The 16,672-nt window shown below is 40.0% G+C and overlaps 1 pseudogene; it reads left to right on the forward strand.

Annotated features, from left to right (window-relative positions):
- The first annotated feature begins 12,244 nt into the window (after nt 1-12,244).
- Nucleotides 12,245-14,752, forward strand: LOC138259644 (autotaxin-like; annotated as a pseudogene).
- Nucleotides 14,753-16,672: the final 1,920 nt, after the last annotated feature.

Here is a 16,672-nt window from a genome sequence, read left to right on the forward strand (position 1 = left end):
GGAAGTTGAAAGAGAGTGATATTTCTAAAATCTACACTACTCCCTTTCATATAGTCAGTCAGAAAAATATGATTGTTAATTTAAAGCTCATAAACAAAACAACAGAATAAGTGAAACAACCTTCCAAGGCAAATTGTAAAACACTGGTACAGAAATCACAACAATTGGCTCAATGGACATTTTTTATCAGTTAACCAGGATCTTACAATTTAGGACTCTATCACCTATAAAGGTGTTATTATGATGTATCTTACCATACGCTTAACAGACTCAACTTGCATTTATCATATTGATTTATCATATTGATGAACCAGGGCACTCAATGGTCCGGTTCTAGCATTGTTACCATTACTGTGACAATACCCGAAACTTTAAAACATAGAAAGTGAGTAGAATAGGCTCAATTTAGAAGATGCAAATATTTGTTAAACAATTGTCAAATTTAAACAGAGACTGTTGATTGGTTTTAATACCCAAAAGAACTACAATCTCAACATAATCACAAGAAGCATAAATCAAGTATGAAAAAAGAAACAGGCGACACAGAAATAGACCTTTGCCATCTTCCTGCTCTCTTACGAATCATACTAAAACTCTTTTAGGGCTTCCAAACTAGGATTTCTGCACATTGTGTCATTTGAATGCTATTGGCTGAGAGGAGTAATTCTATTTTTTAAATTTGCTCATATATGTATCTATTCACAAATAAAGGTTGCAACATAGTTAAAGTTTGGGTTATTAGATAAGCATACCAACATATTTAAACTACATGAACCATTGAAAAACCATAGTTATAGGTTTCCAAAAAAAAACTTTCAGTAAAGGCAAAGATAATAGCAAAGTATGAATAACTTTACTGTAGCAGTTATTCACATAACTTTTATTAAACTGAAAGCCTAGAATTTCCAAGTTATTTTCATTCATCTTTTTTTACATGTCTGAACATTTCCTAAAGCCATATCAGTACTGATGCTTTCTTTTCCTTTCATATTCATTTTAGGTTTACAGACTACTGTATATTCACCAATTGAAGGAGCATATTCTGTCTTATCTTGATTGCGCGCTGATTGTCACAGAGGCGTCCTCCCATTGCGCTGGAAGCTCAGCTTCCAGCGCGATCGGAAGAGAAATGCAAAGCATTTCTCTTCCGATTATGTGGGGGAGGCCAGAGAGGCTTCAAAGGGAAGGAAAGGAATTTCTTCCCTTTGAAGTCTCTCTCTGCGTTTCAAAAGCCGGATTGTAAAGCAATCCGGCTTTTGAAACGCCCACTAGACACCAGGGATTTATTTTTTAAATGAAACTGGCATGAGAGGAGCGACTCCTTGGGCAAGGGTCGCTCCCGGGGGGGCATTTTTTTTAAGGCCTTTTCTGCCTCCCCTGGGGGCAGATCGGCCTATTATTAGGCCGATCTGCCCCCAGGGGGGGGGGGCAGAAACCTCTAGGCACCAGGGATATATATATATATTTTTTTGTTTTTGTTTTCTTTTTGATTTTAGAGGTGGGGAGCGACCCCTTAGGCAAGGGTCGCTCCCATAGGGGGCAAATTACATTTAGGCCATTTCTGCCCCCCTTGGGGGCAGATTTGCCTATTTTTATGAGGCCAATCTTCCCCCAAAGGGGGCAGAAACCACTAGGCACCGGGGATTTTTGTTGTTGTTGTTGTTCTACAGATGGGGAGCAACCCCTTAGGCAAGGGTCGCTCCCCTCGAGGGGCAAATTGTATTTAGGCCATTTCTGCCCGCTTTGGGGGCAGGTCGGCCGATTTTAGGTCAATCTGCCCCCAAGGGGGGCAGAAACCACTAGGCACCAGGGATCTTTTTTTTTTGGGCCGTCACGCAAGGGGAGCGACCCCGTAGGCAAGGGACGCTCCCCAGGGGGGTGGGGGAAAATTTATTTTAGGCCATTTCTGCCCCCCCAAGGGCAGACCAGCCTATTGTTATTAGGCCGATCTGCCCCTGGGGGGCAGAAACCTCTAGGCGCCAGGGCAATATTTTTTTTGTGTTTTTTTGTTTTTTTAGAGATGGGGAGCAACCCATTAGGCAAGGGTCGCTCCCCTGGGGGGCAAATTGTATTTAGACCATTTCTGCCCCCCTCGGGGGCAGATCGGACGATTTTAGGTCAATCTGCCCCCGAGGGGGGCAGAAACCACTAGGCATCGGGGATCTTTGTCACGCAGGGGTAGCGACCCCGTAGGCAAGGGGCGCTCCCCGGGGGTATCGGGGGGACACATTTATTTTAGGCCATTTCTGCCACCCCTGGGGCCAGCTGAGCTAGAGGCCAAAATCCACAGGTAGGCATTTTGTAAAAACACCTCTGTTTTCTGTGAAAAAATGTCCACGTTGTGTTTTTGGCCATTTCCTTTCGTGGGCACTAGGCCTACCCACACAAGTGAGGTACCATTTTTTTTGGGAGACTTGGAGGAACGCTCGGTGGAAGGACATTTTTGGCTCCTCTCAGATTCCAGAACTTTCTGTCACCGAAATGAGAGGAAAAAGTGTTTTTTGGGTCAAATTTTGAGCTTTGCAAAGGATTCTGGGTAACAGAACCTGGTCAAATCCCCACAAGTCACCCCATCTTGGATTCCCCTAGGTGTCTAGTTTTCAAAAATGCGCTGGTTTGCTAGGTTTCCCCAGGTGCCGGCTGAGCTAGAGGCCAAAATCCACAGGTAGGCACTTTGTAAAAAAACACCTCTGTTTTCTGTGAAAAAATGTTATGTGTCCACGTTGGGTTTTGGGCTATTTCCTTTCGTGGCCGCTAGGCCTAACCACACAAGTGAGGTACCATTTTTATCGGGAGACTTGGGGGAATGCTGGGTGAAAGGAAATTTGTGGCTCCTCTCAGATTCCAGAACTTTCTGTCACCAAAATGAGAGGAAAAAGTGTTTTTTGGGTCAGATTTTGAGGTTTCCAAAGGATTCTGGGTAACAGAACCTGGTCAGATCCCCACAAGTCATCCCATCTTGGTTTCCCCTAGGTGTCTAGTTTTCAAAAATGCGATGGTTTGTTAGGTTTCCCCAGGTGCCGGCTGAGCTAGAGGCCAAAATCCACAGGTAGGCACTTTGTAAAAAACACCTCTGTTTTCTGTGAAAAAATGAGATGTGTCCACGTTGTGTTTTGAGCCATTTCCTTTCGTGGCCGCTAGGCCTAACCACACAAGTGAGGCACCATTTTTATCGGGAGACTTGGGGGAATGCTGGGTGAAAGGAAATTTGTGGCTCCTCCCAGATTCCAGAACTTTCTGTCACCGAAATGAGAGGAAAAAGTGTTTTTTGGGTCAAATTTTGAGGTTTGCAAAGGATTCTGGGTAACAGAACCTGGTCAAATCCCCAAAAGTCACCCCATCTTGGATTCCCCTAGGTGTCTTGTTTTCAAAAATGCAGTGGTTTGCTAGGTTTCCCCAGGTGCCGGCTGAGCTAGAGGCCAAAATCCACAGGTAGGCACTTTGTAAAAAAACACCTCTGTTTTCTGTGAAAAAATGTGATGTGTCCACGTTGGGTTTTGGGCCATTTCCTTTCGTGGCCGCTAGGCCTACACACACAAGTGAGGTACCATTTTTATCGGGAGACTTGGGGGAATGCTGGGTGGAAGGAAATTTGTGGCTCCTCTCAGATTCCAGAACTTTCTGTCACCGAAATGAGAGGAAAAAGTGTTTTTTGGGTCAAATTTTGAGGTTTGCAAAGGATTCTGGGTAACAGAACCTAGTCAGATCCCCACAAGTCACCCCATCTTGGATTCCCCTAAGGGTCTAGTTTTCACAAATGTGCTGGTTTTCTAGGTTTCTGCAGGTGCCGACTGGGCTACAGGCCAAAATCCACAGGTAGGCACTTTGCAAAAAACACCTCTGTTTTCTGTGAAAAAATGTGATGTGTCCACGTTGTGTTTTGGACCACGTCCTTTCGTGGCCGCTAGGCCTACCCACACAAGTGAGGTACCATTTTTATCGGGAGACTTGGGGGAACGCTGGGTGAAAGGACATTTGTGGCTCCTCTCAGATGCCAGAACTTTCTGTCACCAAAATGAGAGGAAAAAATGTTTTTGGGGTCAAATTTTGAGGTTTGCAAAGGATTCTGGGTAACAGAACCTAGTCAGATCCCCACAAGTCACCCCATCTTGGATTCCCCTAAGTGTCTAGTTTTCACCAATGTGCTGGTTTTCTAGGTTTCCGCAGGTGCCGGCTGAGCTAGAGGCCAAAATCCACAGGTAGGCACTTTGCAAAAAACACCTCTGTTTTCTGTGAAATAATGTGATGTGTCCACGTTGTGTTTTGAGCCATTTCCTTTCGTGGGCGCTAGACCTACCCACACAAGTGAGGTACCATTTTTATCGGGAGACTTGGGGGAACACAGAATAGCAAAACAAATGTTATTGTCCCTTGTCTTTCTCTACATTTTTTCCTTCCAAATGTAAGGCAGTGTGTAAAAAAGACGTCTATTTGAGAAATGCCCTGTAATTCACATGCTAGTATGGGCACCCTGGAATTCAGAGATGTGCAAATAACCACTGCTTCTCAACACCTTATCTTGTGGCCATTTTGGAAATACAAAGGTTTTCTTGATACCTATTTTTCACTTTTTATATTTCAGCAAATGAATTGCTGTATACCCGCTATAGAATAAAAACCCATTGCAAGGTGCAGCTCAGTTATTGGGTTTGGGTATCTAGAGTTCTTGATGAACCTACAAGCCCTATATATCCTCCCAACCAGAAGTGTCCAGCTGACGTAACGTTATATAGCTTTAAAAAATCTGACATTGCAGGAAAAAGTTACAGACTAAAACGTGGAGAAAAATTGCAGTTTTTTTTACCTCTATTTCAATATTTTTTGATTTCAGCTGTTATTTTCTGTAGGAAACACTTGTAGGATCTACACAAATTACCCCTTGCTGAATTCAGCACTTTGTCTGCTTTTCAGAAATGTTTAGCTTTCTGGGATCCAGCATTGGTTTCTCACCCATTTTGGTCACTAACTGGAAGGAGGCTGAAAGCAGAAAAATAGTGAAAATGGGGTATGTCCCAGTAAAATGTCAAAATTGTATTGAAAAATTGGGTTTTCCAATTCAAGTCTGCCTGTTCCTGAAAGCTGGGAAGATGGTGATCTTGCCACCACAAACCTTTTGTTGGTGCCATTTTCAGGGGAAAAAACCACGAGCTGCCTTCTGCAGCAATTTTTCCCATTTAAAAAATAAATAAAATGTTCACTGTATTTTGGCTAATTTCTTGGTCTCCTTCAGGGTGACCCACAAAGTCTGGGTACCTCTAGAATCCCTTGGATGTTGGAAAAAAGGACACAAATTTGGCGTGGGTAGCTTATGTGCACAAAAAGTTATGAGGGCCTAAGCGCAAACTGCCCCAAATAGCCATAAAAAGGCTCGACACAGGAGGGGGAAAAGGCCTGGCAGCGAAGGGGTTAAGGAAACTTTTACTGGTACCAGCTTGACCTGACGTGTATTTCAATATCGGCTCAAATTCAAAATAGATACATAAAACTTGTTTATGTTGCAGTCAATGATCAATATTTCCTCTAGGATTTGTTTTTTCATCATCTCCAATTTCTTGCTCCAACATGTTAACATAAATCTTAAAATCTGGTATTTTGATGTTTGGTTTGTAGTCATAAAAAGCTTCCTTATAACATCAATGTTCCCATTAATTCTTCCTCTTTTTGCCATGGTTTAAGAAGCTGTAAGAGTGCTAAGAAATAACAATCTTTGCAGGATTATCTTATGTACGTTTGTGATGATTAATCAGTATAGGTTTTAAATTACATATTACGAAACCGTCTGTTTTCTGCACATGAAAATTTTCACTATCAACATCCTCAACAACACTATTTCTGTAGGTATAAAATTGAGCAACATTCTACAGTGACAACATTTCAAATAAAGGCCTTCTGTTAGAGTAGTATGTGTCCAATACATTTGTTTTCACAATGTCCTTGTTTTCAGGATCAAACTTAAACTCTTCTTCATAATGACACTAAATCTAAGCTAAGCCATGTAACTGATAATATTTCTAATAGTGCCCCTCCTTGTATGACTATACAACAAAGAAGAATTCACCTGTTTATCTTTGACAAATGTTCTTTACACATATTAGCATGTTTGAAATCATTTTTTGCATGCAGGAGCATATTCCCAGAGCAAAAGCATGTTTACCTAGCAAATATACCATATTACTCTTACCATTGTCCTGTTTAGATCATCCAGTTTGTCCTTTTGTAGGTGTGGTGACTTTTCTCCAATACCTTTGGAATGCATTTTCATTTTTATTTTTTTCAGGTGATGTTTTGAAGACATATTGATAACTTTGGGTGTACCTGCACATAAAAATAAGAAACAAAAGAAATAGCATTGTTACTAATAATAACAATGAAGTATAATTTAAAGATTTCCTACAAATGTAAAATTGTTTTTTATAATAAATGTAATGACAGTTGATTTTAAGTAACCTTAGATGCAAACAAACACTGCTATTATTGTTCTCACAACCGAACCCTTAGAAGCAAATAAGTGTATCTCCAAGCTTCACTTCATGTACAGTTCTAATGCAGCAAACAAAGTAATGCTACTACTATTTGCAGCACCCTATTCATACTGGGATATGATTATAGCCTACTGCGAAATGTAATGCAATAGTTATGTATGTTACATCCCAATGCTATTCATAGCAACCCATATAATTGGATATTTCTGTCATGTGAATAAAATTAGATAGAGTTTCAGTTTCTTTTTCAAATACCACCAAGTACATCCCAAATAATTAGTGTCCTACATTTGCAGTACTATACTGTATTGGTTGATATAGTCATATGACCTTTAATTGTACTGAAATACCTGTATGTGTGCTGTACTACATGAAAAGTTAACAGACTAGTCTTTCTATGAATGAATGGTCATCTCTAGTACTGTGTGGGCTGTGCTAGCATCCCAATGTCATATTGAACAAATTGACCTGCTTCTTTCATAACTATATTAAGTAACACAGAAGGTAATGGATCACTGTTGTAGGCTACTATACAGAACTTTCACTTTACTACTTTCACTAAGTTATTATTGAAGGTATTTGGTTTAGTTGAAAGAGGATGGTTTGCATGTGGATAATTGCACACAGTTATATTTTTGGGCTATAGTGTATGCCAAGACAAGAGGAATTGATCCTGTTTAGGTATGGTAAATGTTGAGATCACATGGGTGGCAAAAAGTAGTTTAAGGTGGGATAACATCCTATCCGTAATTTCATCTTTTACTTATTGTGACCATCCCCATTTTATAATTATTCAATGCAAAGGGCATCTCAGAGGTGTAAAAATAGAAATTGAGATGAAAACAATTTTTACATCTTTAGTGAGCTTATTTCCTCAGACCCATTTTGCATGCTCTTATATTTGCCAAAGGATAAAATGGAATTACTTTGTTCAGAATTCTGCAAAAACTTGCAAACACATCAAGAAAATGGTGCCTGCATTCCTAAAAAATAACGTCTTTCATATATCACCCCAATATTATGTTTTCAAATAGTTCCCTTTATTGTTCTGATGGTGTCCACTTCACTGCAACTGGCAATAACATCTTGATTAATAACATCCAACAACTCATACTACAACATATCTAAATTCAATAATCAGTTCTAACAAAAGGCTCTTTTAAGAGCCAACCTAAGAAGAGCATCTACATATATTAATTAGTATGGGGTGTTTTTAAAAAAAATCTTTTACTATATTGCAGTACTTTCTTGAAGTTCCAGGTGGCTGTACCATGGTACTCCGTACTTGTTTAAAACATATATTAATACATCTCAAAACTTTATACACTACATATCACAACTCTACTAACCTCAGTCCAAGTGCAATTACAAGGCTACACCATTTTGTAACTCTCACTTTTAAGTCGTATTCCACAACACAGTGAAATTGGTTGTAAAACAAGATGACTGACATGATCAGATAATCCCTTGTCATCGCTAGGTACACCGGTTGTACCACGGTAGCACCACAGCAAAAGATATAACTAAAATAACTTAACTTTAAATTACTTTACTTTGTTGCCAATACCCAAAAGAATCAGCCACACCCTACTATGTAATACTGCCAAATTTCACAGAAATCTAGCGGACAGTTTGTATACTATATGAAATAGAAAAGTCTTTGGAAAATGCATTGAAATTAAAGCTCACCTTGAAAGCTTCCCTTTCTCTTTGCACCACCTTGATCAAACACTGTGAAACTTTCAGAGTATTCTTTCAGTATACTTTCAGATCTACACACACACACATATATATATATATATATATATGTATATATAGATATATATATATATATATATAGAGAGAGAGAGATTTATATATATATATAAAACAGAGTGGTGGTAGCCACTCTGTAGTCATAGTTAAGGGGACCAGAAATAGAGATTTTTCAGATTTTTGTCTCTTTATAACTTTGCGCCCATTTGACAAATTTGTGTGAAAACTTGCAGGCCTGCTGCCCCCTTTCAAGGGCGTGAAAAGAAAAAAAGAGTAGTCAAAAAATACATTTTACATAGATCTTTGAATTTCCGCTAAGACCATCAGCTGGATTTTTATGCAATTTGAAATGATTTCATATTACAAGGTGCAGATGATTCTGTTGGGTGCTGCAGGTAAGCAGAGTAAGCAAATGTTAAGTTATAAGGTTTTTCAGCTTTGTGATATCTTGTAGCACATTACTACTTAAAGTAGCAAGAAAGTCCAAATAGTAAACTAGACTGTACATGGAAAGTTTCAGATTTACTACATGAACAAATGAAAGACTCATTTTTTGTCACATGCTATAGAAACCTGTTGGAAAATGGCCCTCTCTGAAGGGTCACCCCAAAATGTTTGCCTTCCTCCTTCTCATTTTTTGACCTAATTTGTGTTGATTTTAGTTCTGGGCACTTTACAACTGCTAACCAGTGCGAAAGTGTATGTACTCTCTTCCCAAAACATGGTAGCATTGGCCCATACCCAACTGCCATTTTTAATTTACTTGTGAGACCCTGGTAAAGGGCACTGCATGTGTGCAGGGCCTGTAAATTAAGTGCTACTAGTAGGCCTGCAGCACTGATTGTGCTACCCACATAAGTAGCCCTTAACCATGTTTTAGGCCTGCCATTGAAAGGCCTTTGTATGCAGTTTCACTGGCACTTTTACTTGGCATTTAAAACTACTTGCTACACCTTAAACTCCCCATTTATTATTTATGTCACCCCTAAGGTAGGCTCTAGGTAGCCAATAGGGCAGAGTGCTATGTAAGTAAAAGGCAGGACATGTATTTGTAGGTTTTGCATGTCCTGGTAGTGGAAAACCCCCAAAGTCGTTTTTCACTACTGTGAAGACTGTTGTGCTCATAAGCCAGTGTTGGAAATTCACTTATATACTTTTAAGTGGTAATTTCTGATCTTGGAGGAATAGACTTGTCATGTTTGGTATGGTTCAAATGGTAGTGAGAAATCCTACTTACTGGTGAAGATGGATTCTACATTATTATTTCAGAAATGCCACTTTTAGAAAGTAGGCATTTCTCTGCACTTACTGCCATCTGTGCGTTACAGCCTGCCTCCAATCTATAGACTTGTCATTTTTGGTATGGTTCAAATGGTAGTGAGAAATTCTACTTACTGGTGAAGATTGATTCTACATTATTATTTCAGAATTGCCACTTTTAGAAGGTAGGCATTTTTCTGCACTTACTGTCATCTGTGCCTTACATCCTGCCTCCAATCTATGTATGGGTAGTGCTTGTTGACAGCTCCCTCCTTGTGCATTCCACCCAGACAGCCATAAACATAGGACACTCAGCTGCATATACATGAATCTGCATACAGATGGGCAGGAAGGGTGGAAGGGCACTCTCTTATACTTCAAAGGTCAGTGGTCTGCCTTCACACAAAGGACTGATAACCCCCCAAAGGGCTCTGGGTATATGGGGCTGGGTTGAACTTCAAAACCACTCATTGAAGTTTTTTCTACTTCAAAGGAACTTTTAGGTGTATAAATACTAGGCCGGTGACCCCACCAATTCAGACACTTTTGGACCTTCAACTGGACTCTGTCAGAAGGACTGCCTGGCTGTCCAAAGGACTCATCTGTACTGCCTTGCTGGAAGGACTGCTGGCTTGCTTGTTGCTCTGCTGCCTGCTGAGCCCTACCTCTGCCTTCCTCCGCAGGATCTGTCCAAGGGCTTGGATTGAGGTTGCCTCTTGTTCTGAAGTCTCCCAACAAAGACTTCACCAAAGAGAAAAAACCCTGTGCATCAAACAATTCACGCAATGCCTGCAGAAATTGACACAGCATCTGCCTAGCGGCTAGAAAATTTCCACATCGTCTACCAGATCGACACAGCACCTGCTCCTTCCTACCAGCACATTCTGGATTTTCAATGCAACATCCCTGTGCCTCAATATACACCCAAATGACAGAGAGGAACCAAGGGTGTGCTCCTGGAAACCAACCCAGCGGATTGCAGTGTGGAAAGAACAACACATCGTCTGTGCCGCGCCGGAAAATCTGACTCTTAGCCTTACTTTTTGATGCATCTCCTAATCCTCTGCTCCTCTGTGCCCTTATTTTTGATGCATCCCAGGTACTGTGTGCTAAAAGGATACAACTACTAATTCTTAGGGATTGAGTCTCATTTAAACCTTGAAAAAGAGATATCTTGACTCATGGCCATTGGATTATTGTGCTTTTGGTCTTATTTTATTCAGATAATTATTATCTATTTTTCTAAACTGGTGTGGAGTACTTTTTGTGGTATTTTCACTGTCTTACTGTATGAGTTATTGCACAAATACTTTACACATTGCTTTCTAAATTAAGCCTGCCTGCTTTATACAAAGCTGCCATATGGTGAGCACAGGATAATTTAAGTTGTGTACTGACTTACGCTAGCTAGGATTGTGGACCTTACTTGAACAAGGGTGTACATCTCTGCCAACTAGAAACTCAATTTCTAACAAACAAATACAAATTGAATAGAATACATCTTAATCTACATACTTTAACTTAGCATCCTCTCTAGCTCACAAAATAAAAGTGGCCAAAAAAACATCTTTCTTAGGCACCTCTTTGAAACAAAATGGAAAATAGACCTAGAAGTGAACCACAGAAACTATATTTGGAGGGCATGATGATTTTTATAACAATGACAATGATTACCTTTTTATCCACTTTGGCCTTCACATGTAGCACAATACTAATAAAAGTAGCATGGAAGGCCAAGAAAAAAACTAGATTGCATATGTAAAAATTTCAAATTTACTACATGAACAAGTCAAAGACCCACATATGGTCACTTGCTAATGGAAACCTATAGACAAATACATAACGACGAAAATACATCTTAATTTACATAAGTTTTCTTTGTACGTTCTCTTGCTCACAAAATAGAAGCGGCCCACCAAGCCAAACCAAATTAAACATTGCCCTAGCTGTGAGCCACACAGACTACTATTTGAAGGACATGATAATTGGCCACTGGTCATTTTTTACGACAATAACAAAGATTGCCTTTCATTCACTGTTGCCTGCATATGTGGCACAGTTCTACTAAAAGTAGCAAAGAGGCCCAAAGAATAAACTAGAATTCATATGAAACAATTCTGATTACATCAACAGCTGAATGTCCTATTTACAGTCACATGCTAATGGAAATCTATAAGCAAATGCATAACAAATAAAATAATCTTAATCTACATACATTTTATTTGCCTGCTCTCTGTCTCACAAAATAAAACTGTATCCTAAAAAAACTATCTTCCTTATGTACTCCTGTACACCAAAATGGAAAAGTGACCTAACAGTGAGCTACCCAAACTACTTTATGGAGGACCTGGCAATTTGTCATTAGGAAAAATAATAAACTTAATTTTTATAACAACAATGATTGGCTTTTATTCAGTTTGGGCTTCATATGTAGCACACTCCTACTAAAAATGGCAAGGAAGCCTACAAATTAAACTAGACTGCATATATAAAGTTTTAGATTTACTACATGAGCAAATAAAATATTCATTTATGGTCACATGATTATGTAGACCAATAAACAAATACATATGAAATACAATAAACAAAAAGAAAGAAGTCACATTAAATTGGTTTGTAACTCTGCAGTTATAGTTAGAATTCCCAAATACAGGATTTTCTCAGATACTACAGCTCTAATAACATTCCTCTTTTTTGACGAATCACGACAAAACTTTAGCATTTTCTAAATTTTCTGCCGTTTCCTGTGCCAGAGCTACAACAGCTGCTGTATCCACTTTGATGACCACTGCTTAAAGACAGGTCGAGGCAGGGAGTGTACCAAGGATCGATGTGGAAAGGTGCGGGGCGAAGACAGTGCTTGTCACTGCTCTGATGACTGCATGGCAAGGGGGACTGCTGCACCAACTCTCACATCATATGTAAAGGAGAATCTCATTGGGTGGAGGATGATTGTGAAGAGATTAAAGCACCAGATTGCCCAGCAGGCATTGTTCGTCATCCTTTGATCATCTGGCTTTTGTGCCTCGTATATGGAAAAAAGCAGCAAGGTTCTGCCAAACATTGATAAGCTAAGATCATGTGGAACACACTCACCTTATATGAGACCACTGCACACAACAAAGACCTTCCCTGCCTTGTATACCCTATCAACTGGGTTATATCCTGCGTCACATGGAATTATTGTCAATTCAATGGATGACCCTGTGTTTGATGCCAACTTCAGACTTCGAGGGAGAGAGAAATTCAATTTCAGATGATGGGGAGGTCAACCACTTTGGGGTATGGCTACCCAGCAAGGAGTAAAGGTGGGAACATTCTTCTGGCCAGTGGTAATCCCTCAAGAGCAACAAGTACTCGCGATGCTGAGTGGCTGCATTTGCCAGATAACGAAAAGCCATATGTGTATGCCTTTTACTCTAAAGAGACCAATGTTGGAGATCATCAGCATGGTCCTTTCAAACCCGAGATAAGCGCTCATTTGAAGGAGGTTGATAGAATTGTAGGTCAATTAATGGATGGCCTGAAACAGTAAAATCTCCACCGATGTGTCAATGTAATATTTGTTGGTGATCATGGTATGGAAGATTTTTCTTGTGAGAGAACTGAATACTTAAGCTCCAACTTAACCAATATTGATGACATTTGTTTGGTGCATAGAATGTTAGGCTGAATCTGCTCCAAATGTAGTAATCACCCCAGATATGACCCAAAAGTAATAGTTGCAAACCTTACATGTAAGAAGCAAGATCAGCATTTTAAACCTTACCTGAACCACCACTTTCTAAAATGTTTGCACTAAGCTTTCAACAGGAGAATTGAGGATGTCCATTTGCTAGTGAATAGAGGATGGCATGTGGCAAGGAAACCAGTGGATAAAAAAGCCTGCTGGAGAATGCTATTTCTGAGATGATCATGGAAATGACAATAAGATCACCAGCATGCAGACTGTATTTGTAGGTTATGGCCCTACATTTAAATTCAAGACCAAAGTGCCTCCATTTGAAATTATTAAACTCTACAATGTAATGTATGATGTTCTCGGGTTAAAGCCAGCTCCGAACAATGGAACCCACGGGAGCTTAAATCACCTACTTAAAGTCACTGCACATAAGCTGGCAATGCCAGAGGAAGTGTTCAGGCCCCTTGCTACTGTATGGGCTACTCCAACACTAAACGAGGAGCTGGGGTGCATGTGTGACGACCAGAATAAAGCTGAAGAACTCAATAAGTGTCTGTCCCCGAATGGGACAGAAGAGAGAATACTTGAAGAGACTACGGTTGTTGCTGGAGAGCACTCCTACAGAAAATCGGAGGAGGGTACAGAACCAGAGCTGGAGATACAGAGGCAATCGGTCCAGCAAATCTCAAAGGAGGCAGCAGCGACACCAACCAGCAACCACATCAAGGAAAATGGAATAGATGAGCATTTAGTTGTGCCAACAACCGCCAAAACTGACAGAAACCTCCTTTGTGGGTGGCCAGCAGTTCTTCATCGAACGAAGTACAACATCTTGTACCTAAGTGACTTTGAAAGTGCTTACAGTGAAACTTTCATGATGACTCTGAGGACTTCATCTACCGTCTCCAAGCAGGCAGTGGTGAGCACAATCCAAGAGCACTTATTGAACTGTGTGAGACTTGACCTACACATTTCAGCTGGCAACAGTCAGAGCTGCTCTGCTTACAAGGCAGACAAACAAATGTCCTACGGCTTCCTCTTCCCTCCTCAGTTAAGCTCTTCTGCAGAAGCTAAATATGACGCCCGGCTCATCACAAATATGATTCCTGTACTCCCAGCTTTAAAAAAAAATATGGAACTATTTTCAAAGGGTGCTGGTGAAGAGATATTCAACAGAACGCAATAGAGCCAATGTCATAAATGGGCCCATCTTCGATTATGACCATGACGGATTATATGACACACATATATATATGATAAAATAAAACATTTTGTTGAAGGTTCAGTACCAGTCAAAACTAGGTGTCTTGACTTCAACCATCCAGCTGACAAGTGTGCCGGACCATTGTCTGTTGTTTCGTTCATGCTTCCTCATCGGCCAAACACCAATGAAAGCTGTAATAGTTCCGATGAAGAGTCAAAGTGGTTGGAAGATCTACTCAAGATCCACACTGCACGAGTCTGGTACATTGAGCACCTCACTGGCTTGGACTTCTTTCGCAAAACAAGCCACAGCTACACCAAAATACTCTCACTAAAGTCCTACCTGCATACATATGAAAGTGAAATTTGACCCTACAGCTGCACCATGCCCATCTATTACCTCCTGGTGTATAGTTTTATATTGTTTTATATTTATAAATTAGAAACAAGGACATTAAAAATAATAATATTTTAATCCTCTACCAAATTTTTATTATTAAGCACGTCTGTTTATTTTTCTCTGATGTTTAATTTAGACATTTGCACTGAAAGAAACTAGTAATAATGCAGCTCTTTGTTTTTGTCGAAGCTTTTAAATTGTACTGCAGGACTGATGTCCATGTTAAGGGTGTCCTATCCCTGCAGAGCACTGCTACCATTTAGGTACCTCTGTAATGTATGTTAAAGTACTGAACATGTAAAATGACATTTATTTACTGCTTCTATGTGCTAAATATATTAATTCATTATAGACAAATAGAATATCAAGTATAATAAACCACACCTGTTCCATTTTAATGTTTTTTTACTTACGGTATACGCTTGTGGAAATGTTCGAAGCAATGGAAGACTATTCAATGGAGTTGCAGTGAATGAATGTTGAAGACCAAAGTTTTGTGTTCATAATAGAGAAGTGTAAAGTTATTATAGATGCGTAGGTATATAAGTTACTGGCTTTCAGGTGGTTTGAAACTGTCCTATTTTTTCCTTTTGAGAGGCCCAAAGGTATTTCCCTGGAGTTTGTCCTATGCAATAAAACATGCACTCCACTGTAGATTACTACACTATTACACTTTAGCCACTCTGATGAATGCTAGTACATTACATGCTATTACACTCTATGCCATTCCACTGTACACTACTCCAGTCTGTGCTACTCTACTATATGCTATTCCACTCTATGCCACTCCATTGTACTCTCCTCCACTCTATTTAACGCCATTCTGCAAAACTCTACTACACTCTGTTCCACTCTACAAGACCCTACTCCACTCTATCCCTGTATACTCCACTGTCGAAATTTTCACTCAACTCTATGCTAGTACACTCTATTGCTAATCACTCAAATCCACTCTACATATGTTTTCAACACTGTACACCACAGTACTCCACTCTTCTGTATGAGATGCCACTCCAATTTATAAATGTTTTCTCGACTCAACACTACTCATCTTCAATGTATGACACCCCTCACTATGCTAATACACTGTACCCTACTCCACTCTACACCACTCCACAGTACACAGCTCCAGTGTACACCACTATACTCAGCACTGTTCCACTCCATGCCACACCACTACTCTACACTCTGCTGTACAGTATTCCTCTGCACAGTATTCCACTGCATGCTACTCCACTTAACGGTAAGCCACTCTATGCTACTGCAGTGTACGCCACTCCAAACTAAACCACTCCATTGTATGACACTCTCCTAACTCTATATAACTCCACTCTCTGAAAACCTACCACACTTCATGGTACTCTACTACATTCTACTCCACCCTATGTCCGTACACTCCATAAACTTTATACTCCACTCTATGTTCATACACATCTGTGTACAACACTCTTTTCCACTAAACAACACTTTTCTATTTATCTCAGCACTCCACTCTACTGTCCCCACTCCAATTTATAACAGTTTACTACCTATGCAATGCCAGTACACTCCACTCCATGTCACTCTCCTCTACGATACATCAATACTCTATTGTACTTTACCCCACACTACGTTACACCATTCCACTCAACTTTATTCTACTTTATGAGACTACCTCATTCTTCGCTACTATACAACAATCCACTCTTTGCAACTACACTGTTTCACACAATACTGTACTCTATGTAACTGCACTGTAAAACACTATTACTCTATCTACCACCCTCCAGCACTTTACTCTTTTCTATACCCCTTCACTCTACTGTGCAAGACTGTACTATACCGTACACCATTGCACAACACTCTACTCCACTGTACTCTTTGTATGCCTCTGCACCACACTTTACTCTA

This window comes from Pleurodeles waltl, chromosome 2_1 (genome assembly GCF_031143425.1).
Source record: "Pleurodeles waltl isolate 20211129_DDA chromosome 2_1, aPleWal1.hap1.20221129, whole genome shotgun sequence".
NCBI classification, from domain to species: Eukaryota; Metazoa; Chordata; class Amphibia; order Caudata; family Salamandridae; genus Pleurodeles; species Pleurodeles waltl.